We start from the raw sequence: 7502 nt of genomic DNA, 5'->3' as shown, positions 1-7502 counted from the left end.
TAAATAAATAGATTTGTAATTAGTAGAATAAATATACAAATTTTTGTACGAATAATTTTATATAAGTTACAAATTTTATTCATTTAGGAATTATAAAGATGTGATTTGATAGTTATATGTATATATATATACTAAATTGAAATCGAATTATTCGGATTGTAAAATCGAATTATAAGCACTTGAAAATATTCGTATGACATTATGAAAATTTTACGAGACCTTGATCCAAATTCTTTATAACATAACGCATCTTAAAATAATCCATCGAAATCGTATATTGAAAATTAGAATTATTTAATCCATTGATCAAGTTATTTTATGGTTACACTTAATCAAATTTTATGCTATGCTTTGTTTTGCTTCCCGTCAGGTGCAATTCCGGCCATTTTTATTAATATCCCTAAAAAAAATCAAAATTTTAAAAATGTCCATGTTCCCCATTTTTTTTTAAAAATGCCCTGACCGCCTGAGCCCAGGGCGGCCCAAAATTCCCCATGGGGCGCCAGCCCCTGGGGCGGCCCATAGCACAAGTGAGGCGCCAGCCCCCAGGGCGCCCCATATTTAATCTGATTTAACCCTTCGTTTTCTGCCTCTGTCACTTCCCGATTTGAGAATTTCGCTCGAGGCGAGAAACTGAGTGAATAGGTATGTTTTTAATTATAATAATTAGTCATTACTGTTGATAAAGACGGAGTACTGTAGTTAATTTTGACTGTTGTAGTTACTGTAGTGTACTGTACATTTACTGTAGCACACTGTACATTTACTGTATCTGACTGTTGTAATTACTGTATCGTACTTACTGTAGCGCACTGTACATTTACTGTATCTGACTGTTGTAATTACTGTATCGTACTGTAGCAAAATTGTAATTTTTTTAAAACTTTTTTTAAATTATTTTCAATTAGTCATTTATTACTGTACCCATTATTATGTCATGTAATACTTGTAAATTTTTTTTTAAAATGTAGTTTGTTAAAGAAGAGATGTTAGTTGCACTGTATGTCGGCGGCAAGCTAGAAAGGGATGAAGATGGCGTGCATTACACGAAAGAAGTCGCATTTGGCTTCGAGATTAATGAAAATACCACATTTGAGGAACTGAAGCAGCTAATATACGAAAAGACATTTGTAAACCCCAACAGGTATGAAATAGAATTGGCTACACGGATTGACAACTCACGCGGGGGGGGGGGGGTAGACCTTACTTTGTTAAGTTTCCAATAACAGATGTCAATTTGTGGAGAGTTGTGTATACTCAATTTGTAGCTTGTGGGGTCCCGGTAATGGACATATATTCGAAGAGGGTTCCCCGAACGAGGGCCGGACCTTCAGGTTATGACAATTCGGGTTATGACAACCAGGGGTACCACCAGCACTCCCCTTATGACCAACAGGAGTACCACCAGCAATCCCCTTATGACAACCAGGGATATCACCAGCAGTCCCCTTATGACCGTCAGACACAAATAAAAATATGTAATCCCAAAATACAACAGGCTGTGGAGAGGTCGTGAACTTGCTATCTGCAGGATATTCGGTAGTTGGAAGGATTCGTATGGCTATCTGGCACCATTGCTCCAGGCCATGGCAAGTACAAATGTCGGCACCGTATATGAGCGATGGCATGGCCCTTTTTTTGATAAAGACGGAGTACTAATAGAGGGAGCTCAACAATTCAAGGGCATAGCATGGGCTTTCGGTGCTTGTATCCAGGCTGTGCCATACATCAGACCCGTTATCAGCATTGATGCATGCTTCATGTCTGGCCGTTACGAGGGGAGGCTACTGATAGCATGCGCATATGATGCTGAGAACCAGCTGTTGCCTTTGGCGTTTGCAATTGTTCATAAAGAGGACGGCGAGAACTGGGGATTCTTTATGCAGTTTTTAAGAAGACGGGTGATTGGGGAAGGGAAGTTTTTCTGTGTGATATCAGACCAGCACAAAGGAATAAAATATGTTTTTGATCGTGAAGATTACGGTTGGTCAACCCGTACTGGCCAGTGTGTGCACAGGTTGTGCATGCAACACGTTGCGGAGAACCTTTCCAAGGCAACCGGGGGTGACAAGTGGGTTACTGATACATTTAGATGGAATTGAAGAAAGAAAAAACCGAGAAGGGTGGTAGAGATGACTAGCAGTTTTGCAAAGGTACATGTATTTCAATTGTTTACATATACTATTGTACTTTAAGAAAACGATTTTTTAGTACAATTGTTTACTTACATTATTCTATTTCCTTATTTTTTGTGTAGTACATTCCAAAGGCAAATCTCTACCTAATGAAGGTGGACAAAAATAATCCCCGAGATGTCAACGAAGATCCAGCATACGAGAAAATATATCAATCCTGTGATGGAGGTTGGCGTTGGGGAATTATGACAACCAACGGGTCCGAGTCGCTGAATGCAGTATTCAAGCAGAGCCGGATGTTGCCTGTGGCTGCAATTGTAGAGGACACATTCTACAAGTTAAATGCCTGGTTTCAGGAACGACGTGCTAAGGCCGCAGAATTAATAAGGATGAACCAGTCATTTTCAACAAGGGTGGAGGAGAAACTAAGACGACACAGGGACAAAGGTGCAACTATGACCGTTATCCCGATGGGTAATGATGGAACAGAATTCGAAGTGAAAATACAAATGAGTACGTTCCTACTAGCCGTAAACCAGATGGGACTATGGCGTTTGTCAAGAGGGCTTGCAAGTACGTGGTTAAATTCGGAGATGCCAGGGCGGTAACCTGTACATGCCAGGGACCCCAACTAAGTCACATACCCTGCAGTCACGTGATGGCGGTATGCCGAGTGAGGAACTACTGCGAGGATCACTATGTTGCTGACATGTACCGTACCGATTACCTTGCTTCCACTTGGGGTGGATCTTTCCATTCTTATCCCGATCAGCACGAGTGGCCTGCATATGTCGGTGATAGAATACTCCCTTCAGAAGGATGGATAAGAAAGGGGAGGAGGAGACACAAGCGTATTGTAATGACCATGGACGAGATGGGTGGTAGGCGACCGTCGGGAAATCGGGCTCGCCATTCTGTTTCTGACAGGCGCACGGCAGGTATGTAGCATTGTACGAAATTCATTTATGATTTTATTATATTACTAACTGAATTGTATTCTTATTTTCAGATGCCATAAACGCGCACAACGAAAGAGAAAATGCTAGAGTTGTTGCTGAAGCAACTGGTAGAACACAACCCCCCCCTTCTCCGAGCCAATCATCTAGTTGCCAAGCCTCTACAAGTAATGCCGCACCTGCAGCTCATACCAGTACAAACTAGTCGTTTGTTAGGTTTATCGAGACGTCGTGGTAGGGGCAGATAAACTATGGGACTGCTGTATTACATTGGCGCGCATTATGTTGAATATAAGCTTTAATGGTGCAGAATTTTAATAAAAACGGCGATTTTCAAACCATCTTAATAAATAGTAAAAAAATTCCAAAAAATGTAAAATTTGGTCTCCAAGCATATTTTATAATAGATTGAACATCTAACGGTTTAGATTTGTTGTTTGATACACACTAAAATATAACCCCGGAAGCACCTCGGCCGAAATGCTTCCGGTAGCCATACACATAATATTTTATTTTTTGACATACACATACACATATACATAAACCCTAAACTTTTTTCACAAAATTATTCAAATCAAAATACTAAGATTTCTCTAAAAAAAAAAAAAAAAAAAAAAAACACATGAGGCGCCCTGGGGGCTGGCGCCTCACTTGTGCTATGGGCCGCCCCAGGGGCTGGCGCCCCATGGGGAATTTTGGGCCGCCCTGGGCCCAGGCGGTCAGGGCATTTTAAAAAAAAAATGGGGAACAGGGGCATTTTTAAAATTTTGATTTTTTTTAGGGATATTAATAAAAATGGCCGGTGCAATTCGCACCATGCATATATCCATCTATGAATATTTTACTCCTTTGAGATATCTCAACCATTCAAATAAAGTTGACACGAATTTTAAAGCCATGATTAAATTATTTTTGGAGAACTTGGCTTAATCAAATTTGAATGTTTTGTCGGGTCCGCACCCTACCTCTCTATTTCTCTTTCTTTTAATTAGTCAAACCCTTTGTTTTTGGTTCTGCACCCTCTTCTCTCTGGCTGCCTACGAGCCCCACAGCCGAGATCCCCTCTCTCTCACGCATTCCTTCATGAAGAAGGAAACTAGTATCCCGCTCTCTCTCTCTGTGGCACCGTACACACCCATTCCGTCGGCTGTCAGTAAACCCACGCCCTCCCTTGACTTTGCTGTCTCTTTGGGTATAAGTCTCTCTTTCTCTCTCTCGTTGTGGTTTTTGTGCTCTCCTTTGTACTCATGTGTTGAGGCTTTGATCTCTCTCTCTCGCGCCATTTTTCTGGTCCTTTAGTGTTGTGAATTTCAAAACCCTAGCCGGGTTGTGACTGTGCTTGTTGTGGTGAATCTGCCTCTGGTGCTTGTTTGGTGCTGTTCTGGTACTGGCACGCTGTTTTGGTGCTTGATTTCCGACGACCGTGAGGCTAGGTGACGCTCCTTGGAACCGGCCGTGTTCGTTGCCTCCCTCTGTGCTTGCTCTAATCGGGTTAGTAAGCACCTTAACCTTCGTTTGGTTCGTTTAGATTGTTAATTTCACCTTTGCTCGGGTTGTTGATTTTCCTGGCAAAGTGTGCTGACTTGCGGCTTGTGCCTTGTTTGTTGATCGGGTTGACTGGCTGTGTTGCCATGCCCTCTGGCTTGTGTTAGTTCTGTCCTTATTTTGCACTTTGTTGTTGACCTGCTTCCTCTATTTCTCTTGGCTGTGTTCTTTGCTCTGTTCTGGTTCTGTTTGCCTCTAACTTATTGCCTTGGCTCTACCTTGCTTGCTCTGTGCTGGTTCTGTTTTCCTTGACCTGCGCCTGGTTTTCTGTTTTTGATGCAGGAGCATCCGAATCAGAAGATTAATTTCAGCAAGCAAAATCAGAAAAAAAAATTTATTTAATTTAGCTTTATGGTAGTCTCTTCTATTTAGATTTTTATTTCTGAATTAAGCCTATGGACAGCAGGTCCCTGTTGTCTAATTTCTGTTTTAGTAATTCAAATCATTTCTATAATATGTTACCAAATATTAGTAGCTTTCCTAATTATTTTCTGCATAGAGTAATAGCTATATAACCCGGCTTGTGGGTGAGAAAGAAAAACAATTTTTCTGGATATTTTCTATAAAATCAAGGAGAGACAATTCTCCCTTTTATTTTGGAATTCTCTCAAATTTATTCTCTGAAGATTATTGGTATCACACGCCTATAGAACAATCATCCGTTCTGTCCGGCGTCAGTTGGTATCAGAGCCGAAATCCTTCGTCTTAGTGTTGTTTCATCAGTTTTAATGGCTGGTGGACGTGGTGATCATGGTGGTCGCCGTGGGCAGGTTCCGATGGAGGAAGCCCCGCACCATGATCGCAGCATCGAGGATGCTATGTTGATTGAGGATCTGCAGAGACAAATTATAGAGCTAACCTTGCTCCTACAGCGTAATTCGCTATTGGAGGTTGCCGATCGAAACCAAGACCGCCGAATGAGGCATGGATCTTTGAGAAGCAAAACTCGTATGAGTCGAGACCGCCGACTGAGGCACGAATCTGCGAGCTACACCGACATTTCTTCTCACCACCACCTTCACAACATCTTCAGCGACAATGTTTCTCCTTCACCTCATCCCCAGCAGAGAGACAACCATTCGAAAGACTGGAATAGTTTGCATTGTGGTGCTAATCCAGAACATTTCTGTGAAAAAGATGAAGGTATGTTATTTCAAACTCCTCCAATCTTTGATGAATATCCCGATGATGAGCAGGATGTCAACACCTTGATGGGTGAACCTGAGGCAAAAATTGAGGCCATTAACAACCCTTCAAACATTGATGAAGACTACATTGGCGATTTGTCGAATAGTCTAGCAAATGCTTTGTCTTTGAAGGTTGAGGCTAATGTTCTGTTGATATCAAAACATTTGTGTTTGACCAACATCGAGATCTTTAAGTCCGACTACAATGATCCGTTTTTGCAGTCGAGATACAAACCAGAAAATGCAAGGTTTGTGCTCAATAAAACTCTTGGGATTTGCACAATATTTGGTCATGAACTTCTTCAACAAAATTTTAAGATGACCCAGCAAAATCTACATGCCAAGTTGCAGAAATTCAAGTTCACAAATTTGGTGTTTGCGGAGTACACCTTGCTGGACAAATCAACCAAATCTGACCCTATCGATTTAATGGATTTTTATCTGAAATTGTATTGTTTAAGAGAGATCTACAAGGATAAGAAATGCTGGTCTTGCTTGTGCTTGGCTGTGCTATTTCCTCTGTCCCGTTTCTGTTGTTTGGCCTGGTCTGTTCTGTTTGCTGGTTCTGTTGTTGCTTGGCCTGGTCTGTTCTGTTATGCTGGTTGTGCTTGTTGTTGTGTATGTGGTGCTGGTACCAGTCGGTACTGGTCCAGTGATACCACTGGTACTGTGCTGATTTTGTGTGTATACCGGCCTTGGAACTGACAGGAACCATTTTGCGATTATTTGAAAGTTTAGGGGTTGTTATGCAAATTACCTTGACTTGTGTTAATAAATTAAAAGGGAGGGGCCTCTATGCAAATCTGATATGAAATATGGTAATTTCGGCTTTGAATTGATGTATATTAATTAAACTTTGGGCCTCTTCTTTGCTGGGCCGAAATGACATGTATAAAAATATAGATAAATGGATTAAGGGCTTTGGGCCTTTCATAAATGCTTACTTGAATTGGGCTTGAACTTAGCATTGGAAATAAAAATTATGGTATTTGATTTAAAAGCTAAGATCCATAATTGTTAGATTCAACTAAAAGTCTAAAACACTACCAATATATTTAAAAATAAAATAAAAGTTTCATAATAAGTTTTTAAATTAAAATATATCTTTTAAACATTTTCGAAGTAGTACAAAAACTCGTTGCTAATTAATAAAAGACAATTAATTAGTAACGAGAATATTTATTTTTGACTTAGATTCGAAATGATTAATTACATGTAGAATTAGATTAGTTATAAAATAACGAATTGCTCGACTTAGAAATAATTAGAAAAACACGTACAGTAGATAAACATTTCTTTTCTAAAATTTTGTAAGACTAATTTACGTATTCAAATTATAATATAACTAAAAGTATATTTTAATACTTATTAGTTTAGTAATAATTACATAATTTATTCATGTTTATAAAAATAAAGAGAAGGGTTCAAATGCCTCCATGTTTTTGTGCCTCCATCATGCCTCCATCTCTCTCCATCATTTTCAAAGTTCAAATAGTCGATCCGAACCTCTTAACCTAATCTCCATACTAAAATATGTTTGGAGACCAAATTTTATATTTTTAGGAATTTTTTTACTATTTTTTTAGATAGGTACAAAATCAGTAAATCTGAACCATCTAAAAACAGCATTTGTGTACCTATCTAAACAAATAGTAAAAAAATTCCTAAAAAATATAAAA

Source organism: Carex rostrata, chromosome 16 (genome assembly GCF_964058835.1).
Source record: "Carex rostrata chromosome 16, lpCarRost1.2, whole genome shotgun sequence".
Lineage (NCBI taxonomy): Eukaryota > Viridiplantae > Streptophyta > Magnoliopsida > Poales > Cyperaceae > Carex > Carex rostrata.
Note: the sequence above shows the minus strand (reverse complement) of the source record.